The sequence below is a fragment of the Neltuma alba genome, unplaced genomic scaffold, assembly GCF_004799145.2.
Source record: "Neltuma alba isolate B1F8T4 unplaced genomic scaffold, ASM479914v2 tig00012727_pilon, whole genome shotgun sequence".
Lineage (NCBI taxonomy): Eukaryota > Viridiplantae > Streptophyta > Magnoliopsida > Fabales > Fabaceae > Neltuma > Neltuma alba.
The window spans coordinates 562,292-586,720 of NW_021637149.1; the positions used below are offsets into that span (position 1 = coordinate 562,292).

At 36.5% G+C, this 24,429-nt stretch overlaps 1 pseudogene; it reads left to right on the top strand.

The window, feature by feature from the left end:
- The first annotated feature begins 661 nt into the window (after positions 1–661).
- On the top strand, positions 662–24,217 carry LOC114730295 (probable NADH dehydrogenase [ubiquinone] 1 alpha subcomplex subunit 5, mitochondrial; annotated as a pseudogene).
- Positions 24,218–24,429: the final 212 nt, after the last annotated feature.

Below are 24,429 nucleotides of genomic sequence, written 5' to 3' on the forward strand. Positions count from 1 at the left end.
TTATTTGCACGTTTAAATTTAATTTTTTTGAGAAAATAATCCAAATTTTCACATCATTTCAATCAGACTGTATGACTATTAAAATGAAAAATTAAAATAAGTAAAAATAAACAGTATTGAATACAAATTATCCAAAGTTGATTTAGAAAATTTGTATTCGGCTCTCTCATGAATTATAAATCCCGTTTGGTACGACACATTGAAAATGTGGTATTGAGATTGGGATTGCAATTGAAAAAAAATTTTAAAATATTATTTAACATGAGTAATTGTTTATTATATGGGATTAGGCAAACCTATAAAGGTGGGATTGGAGAATACCACTTCTCTCGATGATATTCACCAATCCCACATATATGGGTTTGGCTAATCTCATATAACAAATAATTTTTTATACTAAACACTTTTTTAATAGATTTTCTCAATTACAATCACAATCCCAACCCTCATTTTCAATACTTCTTACCAAACGTAACCATTAATCCACTAATTTTAAATTTCCAAAATTTGCACAATAATTTGGGGATACATGCACAAAAATTGCAAATAATGTAACAAGAGGGACGAATTGCTAAGATACTTGATCCCAAAATCCTACCCCAACCCAGTTTGCCATTTTCATTCGGGTCGGAGTGTCACCGGCCGGGCTCCCTTCGAACATGAGAGTGCAAATGTCAACACAGGGCCAAACCGATGACGCAGTGATCGGGTACGATGCAAATTATACTCTGTAAAATGTTCCTGCGCACGGTTGCGCGGCCATTGATGGCCAAAGTGAAGGAGACAACGGGGATCGCGGGCCTAGATGTGGTGCCGAATGCGCATGCGCAAGAGGTTCTGATCGTTCTCTATACTAAAACCCTAAAGGAGGTCTAGGCCATCCCTGAGGATGAAGGCTAGCGTAAGGCCGTAGATAGCTTTACAAGGTAGAGGCTCAACGTTTGCAAGGAAGAGGAGGATTGGGAAATGACAGAGAAGTGCCTTGGCTGTGACCAGCTCGAGGAGCTCATCGAAGAGGCTCAGGATGAGCTCACACTCATCGCCAAAATGATCGGTATTGCATGCATATCGATGTATCCCTTTTTCTTTCTGTTGTTGGGATTGATGATTATTAGCTATCAGAGTTACACGCAGCATACTGAATTGTACTTTTATTCATTGAGAAAAAATCATAATACACCAACAGGCCTTGTCCATATATATAGACCTACACACCAAATGGGCTCAACTAATTAGCTCCTAGGCCTAAACCGAAACAAACCAAACACTATAACAATTCAATACTCCCCCTCAAGTTTGGGGCTGTAAACATTAGAAGCTCCTAACTTGCTAAGCAACCGTAATTGAGTCTCTTTTCCTACTGGCTTTGTCAATATGTCTGCTTCCTGATCAGCAGAACAAACATGCTGAAGCTTTACAATTCCTTCTGTCACTTTCTCACGAATAAAATGGCAATCGATCTCTATATGTTTTGTTCTCTTGTGGAACACTGGATTTGTGGCAATATGGATGGCCGATTGGCTGTCACAATATACATCAACTGGACCTTCTAAAGGAATCCTCAAATCAGATAACAAACCTCTAACCCAAACAACTTCTGACACAGCTGAACCAAGAGCCCTATACTCAGCTTCAGCCGAGGACCTTGAGACTGTTGCCTGCTTCTTGGTTTTCCAGACTATGAGAGTGTCTCCTAGCTTGAGAAGATAACCAGTGACCAACCTACGTGTGGTCTCGCACGATCCCCAATCTGAATCACAGAAGCATCTCAAGTTCAGGTCCCGCGTTGAACTCAGCTTAATCCCAAGTCCTGGTGACTGTTTGAGATATCTTAGGACTCCCACAGCTGCTACCCAGTGTGATTTCATTGGCTGCTGCATGAACTGACTCAAGACCTGCACAGGAAAAGAAATATCAGGTCTTGTCATTGTCAAGTAAATCAATTTACCAATAAGCCTCCTATACTTCCCTGGCTCACTGAGCAAATCTTCTTTTCGATGCCTCCCTTCTTCATAGGCTACTAACTTTAAATGTTGTGGCATGGGCAAAGTGAGTGGCTTACAACCACTCATTCCTGTTTCAGCAAGGAGGTCCAGTATATATTTCCATTGTGACAGCAAAATTCCCTTCTTGGACCTTGCTACCTCAATGCCCAAGAAGTATTTCATAACACCTAGATCCTTAATTCTGAAGTGACCATGTAAAAACTCTTTAACTTGATTAATTCTTTGTTCAGAATTTCCAGTGATTAATAAATCATCCACATATACTAAAATGATTACAAAACCATCATCATAATGTTTCGTATACAAAGAGTAATCATACTTACTCTGCAGAAAACCCCCATTAAACAAGGACAGTGATAACTTTTGGTTCCATTGTCTTGAGGCTTGTTTAAGCCCATATAAGGATTTTCTCAATTTGCACACCACATCTCCCCCTTGGTTCTTAAAACCTTGGGGTATGGTCATGTAAACCTCTTCATCTAAATCTCCCTGCAAGAAAGCGTTATTTACATCCATTTGATACAAGAACCAATTGTTTACCGCAGCTAGTTTTAAAATAATTCTGACAGTGACCATCTTTACCACTGGTGAAAAAGTCTCATTATAATCTACTCCTTCGGTTTGATTATATCCCTTAGCAACCAATCTAGCCTTATATTTGTCAATAGTTCCATCAGGTTTATATTTCACTTTATAAACCCATTTACAACCAATTGGCTTCTTACCTTTAGGTAAAGGAACTATGTCCCAAGTCTTATTTTCTTCCAATGCATTAATTTCTGATTTCATGGCATTAACCCAGTTATTGTCAGTTACAGCATCATCATAAGTAGTTGGCTCAATAACAGCATCAATAGAACAAAGATAACACATGTATGATGGAGAAATATTATCATAGGATATATAATTTTCAATGGGATATTTGCAATCAGATTTCTTATTTGTGAATTTTGACTGAGTCAAATTACAAACATAGTCTTTGGCCCAAATAGGTGGCCTCCTTTCCCTAATAGAACGCTTGCTAAACTGTGCAGAATCTCTATTTTCATTTCCTAAGGCCTGATCATTTGTGTTTAGTCTATTAGTGTTTTCAACACTGTGACTCTCTTCTTGGTGAGGTTCCCTCACAATCTGTGGAATTAGTAGAGAAGTATCACTATGGTCATCAAAATAAAACATTTGTTTGAAATCTGCAGGTACTCCCCCTTGATCACATCCACTCTTATTTTTAAAAGGAAAGACATCCTCAAGAAACCTCACATGTCTACTAACAAAAATACTATTGTCCTTAAGACTTAATAAGGTAAAACCCTTTTTATTATCAGGATAGCCTAAGAAAACGCAGGGTATAGATCTGGGTTGCAGTTTATCTTTGTTAATAAGATCACTAGCATATCCCAAACAGCCAAAAATTCTCAAGTTCTCATAATCAGGTTGATGTCCATGAACTATTTCATATGGGGTTTGAAAACGCAAGACTCTACTAGGAGTTCTATTAATAAGATAGGTGGCCATTTTCACACACTCCCCCCAATATTGAATTGGAATACCAGACTGTATTATTAATCCTCTAGAGACTTGCATCAGTGTTCTATGCTTTCTTTCCACAATACCGTTCTGTTCAGGTGTATAAGGGCAAGTAGTTTCGTGTAGGATTCCCTTTTCCCTAAAGAAATCTCTTAATTCAAAATTAACAAATTCAGTTCCATTGTCACTCCTTACCCTCTTGACTGAAACACCAAAATGATTCAAAATGTAAGCAAGAAAGCCTTTAACATGATACATAGTTTCTGATTTCTTCTTCATTAAAAATGTCCACGTAGCCCTTGAGAAATCATCTACCACAGTGAGAAAATACTGAAAACCTGAATGTGTGGGCACTCTATAAGGCCCCCACACATCCATGTGTAATAAATCAAAACATTTATCAGTTTTAATACAACTGGAAGGGAAAGGCAGTTTAGTTTGTTTGGACTGAAAACAAATATCACATCCTTTATTCAAATGCATTGATTTATCTTTGACAATATCTAAATGTCTCATTACATTCACAGGAGCATGTCCCAATCGCTTATGTAAAAGCCACAGATCAATATGTGTAGCAGAACAGCACAAATCACTAGTAATGTTCGCACAAACATAATCTCTCTCTAATTCCAACAAATATAGTCCATGTACTACTCTACCAATCCCCCTCATCCTGCCATCCTGAAGGTCCCGCAACATGCATTTATCAGGGTAAAAGGACACAACACAGAACAATTCTTTGGTAATTCTGGATACAGAAATCAAATTGAATTGGAGCTCAGCAGCATATAGGACATCTTTTAATTCAATACCATTAGGAAACTTAATATCACCTATGTGGTTCACAAAAAACCTATCTCCATTCGGGATTCTTATGTTTTTAATTGGTCCATTATAAACTCTATAATTATCTAGTAACATTAAATCACTAACCATGTGAGTGGTAGCTCCTGAATCTAAAACCCATTTACTATGATTTATATCAGAGGAGACAAGAATGGGCAAACCTGTACCGCTGAGAGCATGTGCACTTGACGCAGAGTCTTTCTTCAGAAGCTCCAGCAAGCGTTCGTATTGTTCAAGTGTAAAGCTGGGGGAAACAGTCGACATGTTTGTGAGAGCCTCTGCCTCACGGTTCACTCCACTCTGTCTTCCCTTTGCCTCTGAATTCTGTTTTCCTTTAAACCCTTTGTAGTCAGCTGGGAATCCCACTATTTCCCAGCAATTCTCTTTAACGTGGCCCTTCTTGCCACAATGCTCACATTCTGGTGGAGGGGTTCCTCTACCCCTTCCTCTTCCCCTTCCTCTGCCTCTAACTGTCATCGCCATTCCTTCCATGGGGTTACCTCTCTCCATGTTTGGAATGTTCTTCTGTGACTCCACTTCAAGAATCATCGCATAGGACTGGTTGACAGTCGGAAGGGGTTCCATTAGGAGTATTTGACTCCTTGAATTATCATAAACCTCATTCAGGCCCATCAGAAATTGTAACATTTTCTGCCTTTGCACAGCTTCACTATACAGTTTAGAAGTGTTGCACGTACAGGAGGGAATTGCTATGAGGTTACTCTGCTCTTCCCACAGCTCTTTGAGACGCGAATAATATGCAGACACTGAGAGATTGCCTTGACACAAGGAATTAATCTCACGGTGCAAAGAAAATATTCTTGACCCAGATACCTTGTCGAATCGCTCTCGCAAGTCCTCCCAAGCCGTCTGTGCATCTTGTAGATATATGAGACTGTTTGCAAGGTCCTTGGAAACTGAGTTTAAAATCCAAGAAAACACCACGGCGTTACACCTCTCCCAGTGTTCCTTGAGACGCGAATCTTGTTCAATCCTTTCGCACGATCCATCTATGAAGCCGGTCTTGTTCTTACCTCGAAGTGCAATTAACATTGCCTTGCTCCAAATCGCATAGTTCTTACTTCCTGTCAGCACCTGAGTAATGATCGACGCGCCTTGCGTATCGGAAGGATGGAGGTAGAGCAGGCTTCCGAAATCGATCGTTCCGTCATCAGAGCCTTTCGCTTCTCCTACGGTTCTCGTCATCGTCTAATCAGAATTCACGGGACTCGAAACGCGATATGATTCTTGATTCAGGGATGATTGAAAGATTACGTAGGTGTCTTCGTCGGTGGTTTACCAGTTCATTCTTGAATCGCAGTCAAAGATGAGGGATTTGGAAGAATACGGGTTCCAGTTGCTGGGCCCTTCTCAACCGATATTAACGGATCTTGACTGACCCGTGCTCTGATGCCATATTAGCTATCAGAGTTACACACAGCATACTGAATTGTACTTTTATTCATTGAGAAAAAATCATAATACACCAACAGGCCTTGTCCATATATATAGACCTACACACCAAATGGGCTCAACTAATTAGCTCCTAGGCCCAAACCGAAACAAACCAAACACTATAACAATTCAATAATGATAATGATCGGTGTTGATGAATGTTGGCAAGAAAATTACTTTTGGTGAGGAAGGGAAATTGTGGAAAATTTTACTCAACATAGAAAAGTTAGCTAAGTTTGCAGCGTTGTTTTCCGTGTTATAATTATTTCGTTGGTGAGAATTTGGAGGACGCAGGAATCAGTTTCTTGATGATTGTATAATGTATTTAGTGAAGTATGAAAGGAAGCTTTTATCTGAATTTCTTCTTTGTATTTATTTCCATTTGTGAACCACTGTATAGCATGGAATTGTTTCACTATTTATCTGCATTAGAAACCATTCCGTTTCATGGTTGGTAAAGGCTCTGCTTGGTCTAGTGAGACTCCTATTGCTTTCCAAGCCAAAAATGATGTGAAAAGTACTAAAATAGGTCCAGAATATAGATATTCCATTTTTATTTGCTCTACGAAGTACACGGTTAAGTTGTAACATTAAAAAACTTCGTATTCGGCATGAATTTTAACTTCCTCTTTGCACTCTTGTTCTTGAACCACGTACTAGTTCTCTTGAACTAGGTATTATATATGCCAGTGCCAAAAAAAGCTCTGATCGAAAGACTTGAATTCCAACAATCTTATCAAGGCGAAATGCATCCTCGAGTGTCAATGTGAAATAGATCAAATATTCTTCCGAAGATTTTGCTCATACTTCTAGTTTGAGAAGAATATGTGATATATATATAGACGACTGATAAAAAGAAATAATTTCCCTGATAATTGGTGCAGGTTATGCTTTAGTGTGTCGTTGGCATTTCTTGGTTATCTGTTGGGTGAGTTGCTAATTCCCAATAATTCGACCTTACATACCAGAAGTCACAGATGGCAGTGAATGAAAATTGGAGAAAATGCAGAAGACTTGCATGGAAATTGAAAAGCGCAGCAACCTCCCAGCTGAAGCTTCTTCAAAAATCCTCTCTGGCTGTTACAGTAGCTACCTTAGTTCATTCCCTTCCCTATTTCTCATCCCAACCCTCTCCAAGGCTCTCACCTCTCCCAATTAATATGACCATGCAAAAACTCCATTTAACCTTAGCCCACTACTAGAAAAAAGACTTTTAACATCGCCAAATAACGGCGGTTAATCAGAAAAACGACGTGGAAAAAAAGGCGATTGCATTTTTGTAAATAAGTTGATCAAGTGCTAATTTTCCATGACGGTTTTCTTAATAAATAACCGCTGTTAAAAATGCTTTCCATGACGGTTTTCTTAATAACCGCCATGGAAAGTTTTAAAATAACCTACACGGCCTATTCATTTTCTCTCATTTTCACTTTCGTTTCAGTGCCCCCGGTCACTCTTTGTCCCACCACCAAAAAACCTCCATTACCGGCTGTTCCCCCCACTCCCCCACCATTTAAACTCCTCTATTTAGCTTGTGGTGTCTTGCCGCCGTCTACTGTCGTTTGCCGCCGCTTGAACGCTCCTCTTTTTGCATTTGAATCATTTCTACTCTGTAAGTATCCTCTTCTTTCATTCTTTTCAATTTTTCTTAGTTTCTTAAATGTTTTGACCATAAAAATCTATTGGATTTCAAATAGATTTGTTAGATTAACATTGTGGTGGGCTTGTATTGTTGATTTTGCTTTTTTTATGTGCTTGAACTGTTGATTGTTGGCATTTGGTATGAGAAAACCTCAATTTCTTCCTATATACTGTATTAGAAACATGTTTAAATGTTTGAAGTTGATTAGTTTTGAAGTTTTTTATTTTTTTATAATTTTTTGATATTTATTTCGAATTTTTGGTATTTTTTGTAATAAATTTTAGAATTTAGTAATAAATAGTTTGTTTGGTATTTTGTGATTTTTTTTGTTATAAACTTTGATTGATAGTAAAGTATTGTTTAAAATTTCATTGCAAATGAATATCATTTGTGTTCCTATTTTGGATTCAGAAGTTTTAGCTTTAAGAATATTTATTCATTGAATTGGTTTGAAATTGAATTTTTATTTTTGTTTTATTTGCTATATTTCTTCAAATTTATCATGTTAAAATAAGTTATGAAGAATAGTTTTTTTGTTTATTAAAATAATTTTTGTTTAACTATTTCACAAAATTTATATACGTTTGTTTGATTTTTTATTTTATTTACATTTCATTCATTCGCTATATATACTAATTTTTAAGAAATTACTTAATGTAATTTTTAAAAATAATTATATATTTTATTTTTTATTATAATATATTTAATAAGATAAATAGGGGTTGAGAAAATTTTAATTTTGATTAAATTTTTTTAGTATTTTTGTTTCTAATTTGGTGTTTAATTTGTACATAGTTGTTAAGGAGAAATTTTATCAAGTTTTTTATTTTTAAAAAAGAGTGACAAATCCTAGTTTTAATATATTATTTGATATCTTTTTGAGGATACTTATCAATTAAACTGGGATAAATTGCATTGATTATAGATATTATGAATCAAATACTGATTGCATGAAATTAGAACTTTAATACGAGATCTTATCATATTTTTATCTCTTTTTAAAATTGATTTTGGATTTTATGATAGTATCTCAATTTATCTTCTGCAGGCCTAAAGAAAAAAAAGAAAGAAAGAAAGGTAATAGGAAAGCTGAAAGGAAGAAGAAAAAAGAAAAAAAAAAAGGAAAATTTGAGACACAGCTTGGACATCAAGGCATTAGATTACGATATTATTATGGATTCAAAAAGAGGCCGCCCAATCATCCTTGCTTCTTTAGATTTGATTCGGATATATCTCCCCTCCTTTACGCAATATCACGCCGCCGCCTCCCACAATTCCTTTCCTATATATACCGTCCCCTTTAACAATCAAGGACACACCACCGACTCATACTCACAGCCTTCATACCCGCTCCACGCATATACACCAGTTCTCACGCAATCACAAGTGGCGCACCCATTCAATTCTCATATTCGGCCTTCGGCCGAAACGCACCTCACCAATAGTGGCGCGTTGTCCACTTATTCCATAGGCTTCATTATCATCGTCCATCTCTTCCATAACTATCATCATCACCTTTGGCCTCCATTATTTCTTGTTTCTTTCTGCAGAAATTTTCTACACCCATTCTTTCACCATAGCCTCCATGGATTCTCATTGCTTCAAATATATTGTGGATTCTTTTAGAGCTATAAGAGGCTAATTCCACTGTGCTTCTTGAAGATGGAGGAGTAGCTTGAGCTTAGAGCTTCAACTAGGGGAGTATTTAGTTTTCCAATTAATTTTCTCCTGAACTTCATTAGATTTTTCCTGCGTTAGGATTCTTTTTATTTATTTTGGAGATTGAGATTATGCGTTATAATTTCTGTTAATTGGATTTTTACAGTTTAATTTGAGTTGTATTACTTGGGATTTGAATTTATATATATTTCCTTTGCACTCATTAAAATTATTTTATCTGGCACGTTGTTAGATTTTATCATTGAGATGTATTGCAATTGAGTGTCTCCGTGAACATTCTTTGAGAGGAAAACAAGTTTCATTAACTCAATCTAAATTGCACATCAAGTAATTTTTAAAGGTGATTTAATAATTTGATTACTATCTAGCATTTAGGGTAATCAAGTGTTAAGTTTACTTGACCCAAACCGTGTTTGGGGTTGTTTCTCTTAACTTGGTGCATTATTTTACTCCCACATCTTTATTAAGCAAGGATAGCTATATTCCATTTTCAAGAAGCATTCTCATTACTGATTTTCTAAAATTCAAATTTGCATTTTTCATTCTTTCTTTATTAAAAATACCAAAAAAATGGTTTAGATTTATTTCTTATTTTCATAATTAGTTTTATTAATTGAAAAATCCTTTTTCAACCTCCCTTTTTATTCTTTGTCACTTAGTTAACTTAGGAATTAAGAAAAGGCTCCTCAAGAGACACGACCTGAGTTGTGCTTTACTGCATAATTTGGTTTTATTTTTGATTTAACCGAAGGCAACTAAAAAGGTTCAAATCAAGTGGCGCCGTTGCCAGGGAGCCAAGTAATTGGTTCCTTAGTAAACTAAGTGTCAGTTTTTTTCTCTTTATATTTTCTTTGAATTTATTTTTTTTCTCTAGTTTAGGTTGCATTTGCATATCATAAAAAGAAAAAAATTCAAAAAAATCCTCATTTTATTTTAATTATTCTTTTTTTTGTTGCATACCTTGCATTACATTTTGCATCTTTGCATTAATCTTCATTTGTTTTCGCACATTGTTATTCTGAATTTCTTTGTGCATGACCAGAGATAAAGAAACCCTACTTGACGATCCTGAGTTTGACATACCTTTGAAACAACTTAAAAGGAAAAATAAGAAAAAGGGTCAAAAGAGTGATAGGGAACTTCTTTTAGAGCAGCACATCCCTAGTATACCTAACCAAATTTTAGACATGGCTAATCATATTGGGAATGGGGGTAATGGTGAAAATAGTGGAAATGGAAATAGGGGCAATAGGGACAATAATGGTCATGGGGAAAATAATGGGCCTAGGAATAATGGTGAACATCAGAGGAGTGTTAGGGAAATAAACAACTCTACTGTGAACTTTGATCCTCATGGTTTTTACAATTTTAATGCCAATTTTGAAATTAAAGGCAATCTGATTAATGCTTTGCCTAAATTTTTTGGCCTTTCAGGAGATGACCCCTACAAACATATTGAGACCATGATGATAGTGTGCTCCACCATGAAGCCCCAAGGTGATGATGTCGAGGAAGTTTTAAGGAGATCCTTTCATTTCACTATGGAAGGAAAAGCTAAAGAATGGTTAAGAACACTTCCTCAGCACTACACTACACTTATGTGGGAGCAACTCGAGAATGCATTTCTTGAAAAGTTCGTTCCTGCATCCCAGTCTTCTAAGCTTAAGAAAGCTATTTTTAGTGCACAACAAGATGAAGGAGAATCATTTATGAATATTGGACTAGGTTTCTCACCATGATGGCTCGTTGCCCTAATCATCAGATTTCCAAATCTAATTTGGTTCAGTATTTCTATGAGGGTCTTTTGCCACTTCATCAGAGAACTATTAATGCTGCTGCTAATGGTTCGATACTCGATCTCACTCCACAAGTGCCTGGGACTTATTTGAGAAAACTGCTACAAATGATCAACAATATGGCACTAGAGACAAACAATTTGTGAGGGAGGTAGCTTCTTCTTCTACTGATAAATTGAAGTTATTTATGGAAAAAATTGATAGAAGACTAGAGAGGCTAGAAAATAATAGGGGCCCAAAACAATATAATGCTATGGGTACTTCTCAAGCCCTGGTAGCCCCAAGTTGTGAATTCTGTGCTTCCCCTATACATCTTAGCAGTGTTTGCCCATCTAGAATTGAGGAAGTTTTTGCAATGTATCAAGGTTGCACTAACAATCAGAAATGGGACCCATATTCCAACACATACAATGAGGGGTAGAGAGATAACCCCAAATTTAGTTGGAGGAATAATGAGGCTAGAGGACAGAATCAATTTTCACAAGGCAATGTTGGATCTGGTATTCCTTCTAACCAGTTTCAAGACACCTCAAGAATGGTTATTCTACTCCAGGATAATTCACTCTCTCAACCAAAGAGTGATGAGACCAGTCAACTTTTGAAGAGTATGTCTACTTAACTTAATAATATGGATAACCGATTAAGGGAAAATAAGGCCCTGAATGACAGCTAATTCTCCTCTATTGCTTCAATTCTCCAAAAGATGCAAGGTGTTAAGGTGAATGATAGTGCTCAAATGGCAAATCTTTGTAAAAGGTTTGAGGCACTAGAAATGAAGAATAACACTTTGACATCTCACCTGACTCAAGTTTCCAATACTGTGAGTGATCTGCAAGCCAAGAATAGAGGTGGACTGCCCTCAAATACTGTGATCAACCCCAAACCCCTTAATGCCATCAATTTGAGAAGTGGGAGGGTGGTCAAATTCTCTAATGAGGATGATGAGGAAATTGAATGTGATAGCTCTCCGTTAACTCCTATGAGGCTAAAGCACTCCGAACGTGCCAAGAAGAAAGAATTGATCGACAAGAATGCTGAAATTACCCAAGATGGAGCAAGGTCTACTGATGGGCTAAGATCTCAAGTGGCAAGTCAACCACTTCTGGGAGAGATCAATGAAAAAGCTCCAGTTACACATGAGCAAATCAACCATGGAAGGAGCCTTAACTCCTAAAGGTAAAGAGGTAAAGATTTCTAACATTCCCGTTCCTAATGGTTACTTTAGAGGTAAGAAATTGTATGATGATCAAACCCAAAAGGAAATGATTGAATTCTTTAGTAAGCTAGAAGTAAATATGCCTTTTCTCAACATGATTAAAAGCATGCCTGTGTATTGTAAGTTTTTGAGGGATTTGTGCACTCACAAGAGAAAGTTTAGACCTAATGAGAGAGTTCAACTGAGCTCTAATATGTCAGCTATCTTTAAGCCTCAACTTCCCATAAAGTGCCAATATCCAGGTGCCTACACCATTCCCTGTACCATTGGACCAGTGAACATAGCCGCTGCACTGCTAGATTTAGGGGCCGCAATTAATGTAATGCCTAAATCTGTTTACATCGCCCTAGGAATCAAAGCAGTCAAACCCACCAATGTTGTGTTACAATTAGCTGATAGGTCTATTAGGCACCCTGATGGTATCTTAGAGGACATATTGGTTAAAGTGAAAGGCCTTGTTTTCCCAGCTGATTTTTATGTCCTAGATGTGTCTAATGAGTTAGCTAGTGAGTCCACTCTCATCCTAGGTAGGCCCTTTCTTAGAACAGCAAATACCATTATCGATATGAAAGAAGGTGTCATAACCATGGAGGTCGAGAATCATAAGATATGCTTTAACATGTATGAAGCCACGAAACACCCCTATGAGGATTACTCTTTGTTAGGTGTTAATACTATTGATTTGGCCATTGAAGAGGCAAGGGATGATTTTGAATTGAATTTGCATGATGATAACTACTTGCCTATGCCTGTTGAACATGATTCTTCTGAGCTTGATGATGCCATGTTTGCTTATGATGAGTATTTTTCCCCTCTTCCTTCTATATATACTCTTTCTGATACTTGTGATAGCGACATGATATATTCTGATTTTGAAATTAGCAGTACCCTCTCTACTTCACAGGTTTATACCTTTTCTCTCTGTGATATTGACTCTGCTTTTGCAAGTGACCTTGGTTTGGGAAAGGATTTGCTTCTTGAATGTGTAGATACTTTTATGGAATCTAAGATTGTAGCTGAAACTGATAATATTGGCTCAACAGAGATGCCAATTCTATCTAGCTCCCCTACTCATGTCTTTGATCAACAACCAAGGCAATCTTTACCCGAGGATAAAGGGCATTATGAGAACAATTCACTTGCACTTTCTAATCACTCTATTATTTCTCCTTATACTTTGAAATATCTGTAAGATCTTGTTTCTAGTTGTGATGCAGGCGTGAAGGATGAAAACCCTAAGTTTGTTGCTGCTATTGGTCAACCTGAAGTTGACTCAACACCTGGGAAGGCCAATGAGTAAGAGGTAGATTCAAGGGAGCTGAATCTGAGCTACCTAGTTGAGGCTACAAAAGGGAGTTCTCTTTGTTCTCTTAAACTCCCTAAGTTAATCCCTTCTATTGCTCAACCCCCGACCCTTGAACTGAAGTCTCTGCCTTCTAATCTTAAATATGTATTTCTTGAGCATGATGAACACTTGCTTGTGATTATTTCAAATGCTTTATCCGTTAATGAAGAAGCTAAGTTGCTTTGTGTGCTTAGGAAAAACAAAGAGGCGATTGGGTGGACATTAGCTGATATTCCTGGGATCAGTCCAACTGTTTGTACCCATAGGATACTACTTACTGAGGACTCCAAACCTATTAGACAGCCTTAGAGGTGTCTTAACCCATTGATCCTAGATGTTGTGAGAAAAGAAGTCACCAAACTTTTGAGTGCCGGGATCATATATCCTATTTCTGATAGTGAATGGGTTAGTCCAATTCAGGTAGTACCTAAGAAGAGTGGATTGACTGTAGTTAAAAATGACAATGATGAATTAATCCCCACTAGGGTTCAAAATTCGTGGCGGGTATGCATTGTTTATAGGAAGCTTAATGAAGCTACTAGGAAGGACCATTTCCCGTTGCCTTTTATTGATCAAATGTTAGAGAGATTAGCGGGAAAGAGTCATTACTGCTTCTTAGATGGGTTCTCCGGATACTTTCAAATCCTTATAGCTCCTGAGCATCAAGAGAAGACCACCTTTACTTGCCCGTTCGGTACATTTGCTTATAGGAGGATGCCTTTTAGTCTTTGTAATGCTCCTGGTAACTTTTAACGCTGCATGATGTCTATATTTTATGATTTTCTTGAGCATTGCATGGATGTTTTTATGGACGATTTTACAGTCTATGGTGAGTCATTTGATGCTTGCTTATCTAGTCTTAATCAGATCTTAGCTCGATGTATTGAGAAGAAGCTCATTTTGAACTATGAGAAATGTCATTTTATGGTAACTCAAGGCATCGTGCTAGGACATGTGATTTCTAAGAATGGTATTCAGGTTGACAAGGCAAAAGTTGAGGTTATTTCTTCCTTGCCCTACCCTTCTTCACTTAAGGACTTAAGATCCTTTCTGGGGCATGTTGGTTTTTACCGCAGATTCATAAAAGATTTTAGCAAAATATCTCTGCCTTTGTCAAAGCTTCTTCAAAAAGATGTTGACTTTGTTTTTGATGATAACTGTAAGCATGCATTTGATGAATTGAGACATAGACTGATTACTCCTCCTATTCTTACTGCCCCTAATTGGGAACTTGCTTTTGAACTGTCTTATGATGCTTCTAATGGTGCTGTTGGAGTAAGCTTGGCCAAAGAGATGGTAAGGTCTCTAGGGTCATTGCTTATGCATCAAAAACTTTGGATGCTACTCAATGTAATTATACAACCACTGAGAAAGAGTTGTTTGCCATTGTGTTTGCTTTGGATAAATTTAGGCCATATTTGATCAACTCTAAGGTTGTAGTATTCACAAATCATGCAACTGTTCGGTATTTATTTAAAAAGCCACAATCTAAGCCTCAATTGCTCCACTAGGCTCTACTTATGCAAGAATTCAACATTGAGATCAAGGATCGAGCCAGAGCAGAGAACCATGTTGCAGATCATCTCAGTTGACTTCCTAGTGATACAAGGGGAGTAGATGATTCTAATTTAGTTTGTGATGATTTTCCTGATGTTACTTTATGTGTTGTGGGTTTGAAAGAACCCTGGTTTGCTGATTTGGTTAATTATTTGGTATTAGGATTGATTCCTGATTATTTGTCTCCATTACAGGTGAAGAAGCTCAAGAGAGAAGCCCAATACTATGTATGGGATGGACCACACTTGTGGAGAATTTGCAATGACCAGATCATTAGAAAATGTGTACCAGAGACAGAATTTCAATCCATCCTCTCTACTTGCCATTTGTTGAGTTGTGGGGGACACTTTAGTGCTAAAAAGACCTCTAGGAAAGTATTAGATGCTAGATTTTACTGGCCAACTTTATTTAAGGATGCTTATTTGTATTATAAGGCATGCGATAAATGCTAGAGGTTTGGGGGGCTAGGTAAAAGGCATGAAATGCCGTAGCACCATATGTTATTTTGTGAGGCATTTGATGTTTGGGGAATTGATTTTATAGGTCCCTTTCCGCCATCTGCAGGTTTTAATTACATCTTGTTAGCAGTAGATTACTTATCTAGGTGGGTAGAGGCCATCCCTACTAGGAAAGATGACGGCCAAACGGTCTCCAAGTTTCTCAAGTCTATCTTTTGTAGATTTAGGGTACCAAGGGCTATAATAAGTGACATAGGTACCCATTTTTGCAACCGGATTATTGATGGTTTGCTTGCAAAGTTTAGGGTTACCCACAAAACATCCACTGCTTATCATCCACAAATAAATGGGCAAGCAAAAGGTTCTAATAGAGAAATCAAGCAAATCTTAGAAAAGATAGTGAAACCTTCAAGAAAGGATTGGAGCTTGAGATTGGAAGAAGCACTTTCGAGTTTGGGCATATAAAACTGCCTTCAAAACACTGATAGGAATGTCCCCATACCGGCTTGTTTATGGGAAAGCATGTCATATTTCGATTGAATTGGAGCATAAGACCTACTGGGCAGTGAAGATGTGCAATATGGACCTAGAGGAATCTGGTCTGAAAAGGAAGTTGCACTTACAAGAACTAGAAGAGATGCAGTTGGACGCTTATGAGAGTTCCCGCATATATAAAGAGAAAACCAAGTAGATTTATGGCCAGAAGATACTGCGAAAGCACTTTCAAGTTGGTGACCAAGTGCTACTTTTCAAAGCCCAATTTGCTCTCAAACCACGAAAGTTTAAAACTCGTTGGGATGGGCCATACAGAGTCATCAAAGTGCATGACTTCATGATAGTAGAGCTACTTGATAAGGCTAGTGGCTCAGAAGTCAAAGTCAACAGACACCTTCTTAAGCTCTACCATGACAGTGCAAAAGCTCCATGAGGCCAGGTTGTCCCTTTCCTCTCTCTATCTCTCATATCATGCATATGTCTACCTGTGAAATTTTTTGAACATGAATGTTTGAGATAAATGTGGGGGAAGGGCCATTCCAGTAGTAGTAGTTAGGATTAGTTTTTCCTCCCCTTCTTGTTTGTTAATAAATGCTCCAAGCTCTCTGCTTTATCTACTCAACACTTAGTCTTTACTGTTTTATTAATCACGACACAATACTATCTTTACTTAACTCTCATCTCCTCTCTCTCTGGTGAAGCTGATGTGTTGTGCTTCAATTTTAAATTGGACATCACAACTTCCACTTCACATAGGAGTTTGGTAAGGATTGCGTGTTTTGAAATACATTGAGGACAAAGTATTGGCTAAGTGTGGGGGAGGACCTCCATATTCTATATTTGTGGGTCTTTCTATTTCATATTGAAATCCTTTGATTGATTAAGCCCTACTGATTCTACCATTAGTATTGCTGATTCTATTGCTCACTGTGCCCCGTACTTTGACTATTGCTACTCTGTTTTGAAAGAAGAAAAAAAGAGATAGACTTTCACTAGTTTAATTTTGAGTTATGCTTGTTCATGATTGAATATAATGCTTTGATTTATGATACTCCTACAGCTAGTAATTTGAGTAGTTTGATTAATGCTTTATGATTAGTTTAGTGTCTAACTAGCCAATGTGAGTGAGCATGAGAGAATAAACCTTGTTGGAAGATTTTTGGGCCTAATTTCCTTTCTTTGTGTGATTATCCACTTAATTTTTCATTCTGTAGAACTTGTTTCAACTCTTAGTCTAATTACATTGTGATTATATGATAAAAGTGATTGAGGCGTTCATATTTATAACCCTATTATCCCAAACACAAACCTCTATCATCTTTATCCGTTGCATACCCCTTTTGAGCCTTCACTTTCTTTTATTCTCGTTTTGGACAAGCGACAATGTGTGTACATCTCAATTGTATTCTCAAAGCATCTTAACATACTTATGACTTGTCATATCATAGATTGTTGTTTGTCTTTCATAAATGTGTTTGAATGCCAATTTCAAAAAAAAAAGAGTGAAAAAAAAGGCAAAAAAAAGTTGAATATGAGAAAAACAAAAAAATATAGAAGAAAAAGAATAGAAAAGTAAAAAAAAAAAAGGAAAAGAAAGAAGTATGGGAAATAAGGAATTCGTTTGGATTCTGTGAGGTAGCAAAGGTATCTCTGTGAGACATGATTTTATGGAATATCTAGCAGTATTTAAGATGCTTATCATTTATATGTGCATGCATAGTTCTTGTCATCCTTCTTATTCATTCCATGTGGCCTAATTCCATCATTACAACCCTTTAAAGTCCTCATGATTTATTGTATGATTGTGATAGTAATTGAGACGGTAGAGTTGTTACAAGCCTATGATAGAGTCTGAATTAAGGGGATTTGAGTGAAAATTACCCTAATAAGGTGACATGTGTGAAACACTATTATTCTTGAGAGCTTTCTCTCATTTATTCACTTTTAAGGTTGATTGCATACTTGATTAATCCTTTGCATTAGTTTTAACTATGAATCTTGCTAGTTTGTTGAATGTCATTGATTGGACTATTATATTCTTTTCATGAATTTGTATAACTCTTTAATTAATCTCGGTGCTAGTCTTGGTTTTTCATGTGATTGGTTGTTTTGCCTAGGAGTGCAAAAGTTCAAGTGTGGGGGAGTTGATAAATCCTTATTTTAATATATTATTTGATATCTTTTTGAGGATACTTATCAATTAAAGTGGAATAAATTGCATTGATTATGGATATCATGAATCAAATACTAATTGCATGAAATTAGAACTTTAATAGGAGATCTTATCATATTTTTATCTCTTTTTAAAATTGATTTTGGATTTATGATAGTATCTCAATTTATCTTCTGCAGGCCTAAAGAAAAAAAAAAAGAAACAAAGATAATAGGAAAGCTGAAAGGAAAAAGAAAAAGGAAAAAAAGGGGAAATTTGAGGCATAGCTTGGACATCAAGACATCAGATTACGATATTATTATGGATTCAAAAAGAGGCCACCCAATCATCTTTACTCCTTTAGATTTGATTCGGATATATCTCCCCTCCTTTACGCAATATCACGCCGCCGCCTCCCTCAATTCCTTTCCTATATATACTGCCCTCCCTTTAACAATCAAGGACACACCACTGACTCATACTCACAGCCTTCATACCCGCTCCACGCATATACACTAGTTCTCATGTAATCACAAGCAACACACCCATTCAATTCTCATATTCGCCCTTCGGCCAAAAACGCACCTCACCAATAGTGGCGCGTTGTCCACTTATTCCATAGGCTTCATTATCATCGTCCATCTCTTCCATAACTATCATCATCACCTTTGGCCTCTATTATTTCTTGTTTCTTTCTGCAGAAATTTTCTACACCCATTCTTTCACCATAGCCTCCATGGATTCTCATTGCCTCAAATATATTGTGGATTCTTCTAGAGCTATGAGAGGCTAATTCTACTGTGCTTCTTGAAGATGGATGAGTAGCTTGAGCTTGGAGCTTCAACTAGGGAAGTATTTAGTTTCCCAATTAATTTTCTCCTGAACTTCATTAGATTTTTCCTGCGTTAGGATTCTTTTTATTTATTTTGGAGATTGAGATTATGCGTTATAATTTCTGTTAATTGGATGTTTGCAGTTTAATTTGAGTTGTATTACTTGGGATTTGAATTTATATATATTTCCTTTGCACTCATTAAAATTATTTTATCTGGCGTATTGTTAGATTTTATAATTGAGATGTATTGCAATTGAGTGTCTCCGTGAGCATTCTTTGAGAGGAAAACAAGTTTTATTAACTCAATCTAAATTGCACATCAAGTAATTTTTAAAGGTGATTTAATAATTTGATTACTATTTAGCATTCAGGGTAGTCAAGTGTTAAGTTTACTTGACCCAAACCGTGTTTGGGGTTGTTTCTCTTAACTTGGTGCATTATTTTATCCCCACATCTTTATTAAGTAAGGATAGCTATATTCCATTTTCAAGAAGCATTCTCATTACTGATTTTCTAAAATTCAAATTTGCATTTTTCATTCTTTCTTTATTAAAGATACCAGAAAAATTCTACTCAAAAAAAAGATACCAGAAAAATGGTTTAGATTTATTTCTTATTTTCATAATTAGTTTTATTAATTGAAAAATCCTTTTTCAACCCCCTTTTTATTCTTTGTCACTTAGTTAACTTAGGAATTAAGAAAAGGCTCCTCAAAAGGCACGACCCAAGTTGTGCTTTATTGCATAATTTGGTTTTATTTTTTATTTAACCAAAGGCCACTAAAAAGGTTTAAATCAAAGAGACATTTCCTTTAATTTGTAATTAAGTGTTAGTCAATTTTAATTTATTGACTAACATTTAATGATTTTATTATTTCAATATTTGAATCAAAGAATTAGAATTGAGCTTGACAACTGTGTTCATTGACTCTGTAGAACAATAGATCGTAGTTGGATAAAAGTTAAGAGAATTAGCAAAGAATATGAGGATGGGGTTGAAAGATTTCTTAAGTTTACTTAGAGAAATGTCCCTAGTAAAAGGGATAGATTGTACTATTATCCTTGTGTCAAATGCTTAAACAATAGTCAAAGGAGTATTCTGAGATAAAAGAGCATCTTATCTGTGATGGGATAAATTTAAGATGTACAACTTGGATATGGTATGGAGAAATTAGAAAGACTACACTGTCTGCAAAGGAGAAGGTTGGTGATAGAATTTTGAATATGTTTCATGATATAAGGTCTGAATCCTCTACACAGTTCTCTCCTACTTGTGAAACTTTGTGTAGTGATGTAGAGATGCCTTTATACCCAGGGTGCAAAGATGATTACATAAGGTTGACAACCGTGTTATTGATGAACTTGAAGGCAAGAAATGGTTGGACCGATGCTAGTTTCACGGAATTGCTTGAACTGCTGAGTGATATTCTTCCAAAAGGGAATTCACTTCTGAAACAAATGTATGAAGCAAAGAAAATTTTGTGTCCGATGGGTTTGGAATATGAGAAGATACATGTGTGTCCTAATGACTGCATATTATTCAGAAATGAATATGAAGGGTTGAATAAGTGCCCTAAATGTGGGACTTCAAGATACAAAGTTAAGAAAGATGATGGTGATTACAATGAGACGACCAAAAGTTCTCTTTTGAAGGTTCTGTTGTATCTTCTAATAATACCACGATTTAAGCGTCTATTTGCTAATGCCACAGATGCAAAGAACTTGAGATGGCATTTCGATGAGAAAATATGTGATCGAAAGCTTCTTCACCTAGCAGATTCTTCTTAATAGAAAACAATAGATCAAAAATTTTCTCAATTTGGTGGCGAGCCAAGAAACCTTTGGCTAGGGCTTTGTACGGACGGAATTAACCTATATGGTAATCTTAGTAGCACACACAGTGCTTGGCCAGTGCTCCTCATAATTTACAACTTGTCTCCTTGGTTATGTATGAAAAGAAAGTATATCATGCTATCTTTGATGATCTCGGGGCCAAAACAGCTGGGAAACGATATCGATATGTGTTTGGCACCTTTGATTGAGGATCTGAAGAAATTATGGGAGGAAGGTGTTGATGTGTGTGATGCATATAAACAAGAGACCTTCATTTTACATGCCATGATCTTCACCACGATAAATGACTTTCCGGCATATGAAAATTAGTCAAGATACAGTGTTAAGGGGCATAAAGCATGTCTAATATGCAAAGAAAGCACTCACTATATGCAACTTAAACATGGCAGGAAGATGGTATACCTTTGTCACAGAAGGTTTCTTAGTCGATATCATCCTTACCGTAGATTGAAAAAGGCATTTAAAGGCTCACAAGAATATGAAATGGCTCCAAGACCATTAACTGGAGAAGAAATTTATCAGCAGGTGGAGGGAATTAATGTGGTCTTTGGTAAGAAGAAGAAGAAGACTGCCATTGAGAGGAATATATGGAAAAACAAAGATCTATATTTTATGATCTTCCATATAGACAAAGTCTTGATGTAAGGCATAGTCTAGATGTGATGTATGTGGAGAAGAATGTGTGTAAGAGCCTTGTTGGTACGCTTTTACATATAAGTGGAAAGACTAAGGATGGAATCAATGCAAGACAAGACTTAGTCAAAATTGGAATAAAAAAAGTCCTCTACCCACAAGAAAGAGATGGTAAGAGGACTTATTTACATCCAGCTGCGCACACATTATCAAAAGAAGAGAAAAGAAGTTTCTGTGGTTTTGTTAATAGTATTAAGGTGCCACAAGGTTATTCTTCTAATTTGAGCACACATTATCAATATTCCGAGTGATCGAGCAAGGATAACAGTGGAGAGGATTGTTCATGGTCATGGCAGTACACTAGTGCCTAATCTTACTGATGAGGTTCGACTATTGGCCCAAGCTAAAGGACATTTCATTTTATGGCCAAAGAGACTTATTGCAAAGCCACTGGTGAAGAAGGTGGCAGCGAAGAAGGCCACAAAGAGCGCATCATCAGATCCTGTACTCCTGCCTCTTCCTGGTGATGTTGCGCTTATGTATTCCAGTTTGGAGGTTCTTCATTCCATAGTGCCAAACATGGATAAGCGCGTTACTTTCAAGATGCCGCTAGGGATTATGGGTTCAGATATAACATACGACTTCACCGTTGACAAGAAGGACCTCGTTCAGTTCCTCAACTTTAAGGAGCTTGATATAGTCTTCATGCAGCTCGTATTTTGTAAGTTACAATATCATTTTCTTATTTCATGTTATACTTTGTGCATGTCCTAATGTTTCTTATTTGAGAAACAGGCACTTTATTCAAATCTGTTGAAACGGAGGACTTGAGGAAACATATGGTTTTATGTGTCCTCAAAGGGTGCAGAAAGAGCTTAATACTGTGGAAGCAAGGTCGATCTACATGATGACCACAATGACTCAGACCAGAAAGCCAATATATGTTGTACCTTACGTGGAAGGGTAAGTGTATTATTGTATTTGAGATACACAAGTTATATGTGTAGGATTATAATTAATATGGTTTGTATTTTGCAGTTCTCACTGGACTCTAATTGTTTGTGCCCCTTGTGCCCCTTTTGATAACAAAGTTTACTGGTTCGATTCCCTCTGTGGAAGTCCATCTAAAGAAACCAGAGATGTCATCGACACGTTAGTTTATGTTTATATATTTATTATGTGTGAAGTTTATAAAAACATGCTCTAATATCATTTTCTTTTATACTATTGATAGGGCTTTTCATGGTTTCAATGTTGTGGCGATTAAACAAAATAGACAACTACCAACATAGATTCTCCCAAAAGTATGTTTTTTTGAGCTAAATATATACTTTTAAACCTTTTTAGATGGATTAAAGTTAATGTTTATAATCAATAATGTCTAATATTCAATTTTATATTTCATTTTGTTAGTATCGTTGTCAACAAGGACATGTTGAATGTGGATATTATGTCATCCGCTACATGAATGACATTATTGAGATAGGAGTGATTGAGAAATTAGATGAGATAAAGATAAATTACATTGTATGACATTCTTCAATTCATTTCACATTTTTGATTAAGTTTACTGTGTTATTTTTGATTAACAGGTATTTCAAAATGCTGCGCCATATCCCATGGATGACATCAACTTGATGAGGGACACTTTGTCAACAACATTGCTACAAAATGTTGAAACATTCAAATAGTTCGGTCATTCCTCAAAAAATTCATTGTTAGATAATTTCTCTTGCTTCCCTCCTATACATGTTCATTATTTCTATTGTACAGACAAAAGTTGTTACTTTTCTTTCAAGATGCTGGTACTCTTGGTTCCTATACGTGTTCTTTGGTCTTAGATTTCCCTTAGTTCTCTTGGTTCTCTATTTTTGCTTTGTGACTATATGTTAAAAGAAATTCCAATACTTGCTGTATATATTAACTAGCTAGTTGATTAATTATTCATATGGTCTTGTTCTGCGTATTCTGCACTGTCTACATTTACTTGGAACTGTAAACTGCAGGGTGGTAAAAAAGAAAATCATGCATCATGATTTTTAAAAAAACACATAAATTTTAACAGTCATTATTCATATAACCGCCGTGGAAATTTAACTTTCCATGGCAATTTTTTACATAACCTCCTTGGAAAATCAATTTTCCACAGCGCTTCTCAACCACCGTGGTTTGTAAACCTTTCAACGTCAACTGTATCAACTTCGCCTCCAAAACTGCCGTGAAAAACCACTAATAACCGCCGTTAAAATCCTTTTTTCTGGCAGTGCCCACACCTGTAACTATAATATGGGGCATAACGTAATCGTATGTAAAGATGGGTCACCAGACATTTGGTGGACATCATTTATCCAAGAATAATATCTTTGATCATTAAAATAAAATCATTCTGGCCATTATATGTCTTGCATTGTTAAGATCTTTACTCTGATGAATTGGTACGATTTTAGTTGTCTCTATTGGAATAATGTGAATCCGCTTTTACAAATAATGTAAAACGTGGGATTTAATGTGTGTGTGTGTGTCTGTGCTCATGCTTTATGATGAATGCAGAGTGGAATCCATAGGGTGTCCCAGATGATTATGTATGTGAAGTTGTTGAGAATGATGCGCCAATTCCTAGGCATATTCCTTACCATCGACCTCCTCCTCTACCTGAAGAATTTTTCGAGGCTAGAGGCTGCTTCATCTCAACCCAAAAAGGACATTCATGGGGTCGGCTAAGGTGAATCAACCTCAAAGGCATGCAGCTATATGCTAAGCCGTTCTTTGGTCTGTCGATTAACTTGATCAAAAGGAAATCACAAGAAAATTCCTTGTCTCTTTACTTTGTTTCATATAGGTGCGATTAGCATGTAGCTCTATCCACGGCTTTGATCTATACTCATACTCCCCCTTGTCATTGTGGACAAGATCCTGATGTTTGGGGAACTTAA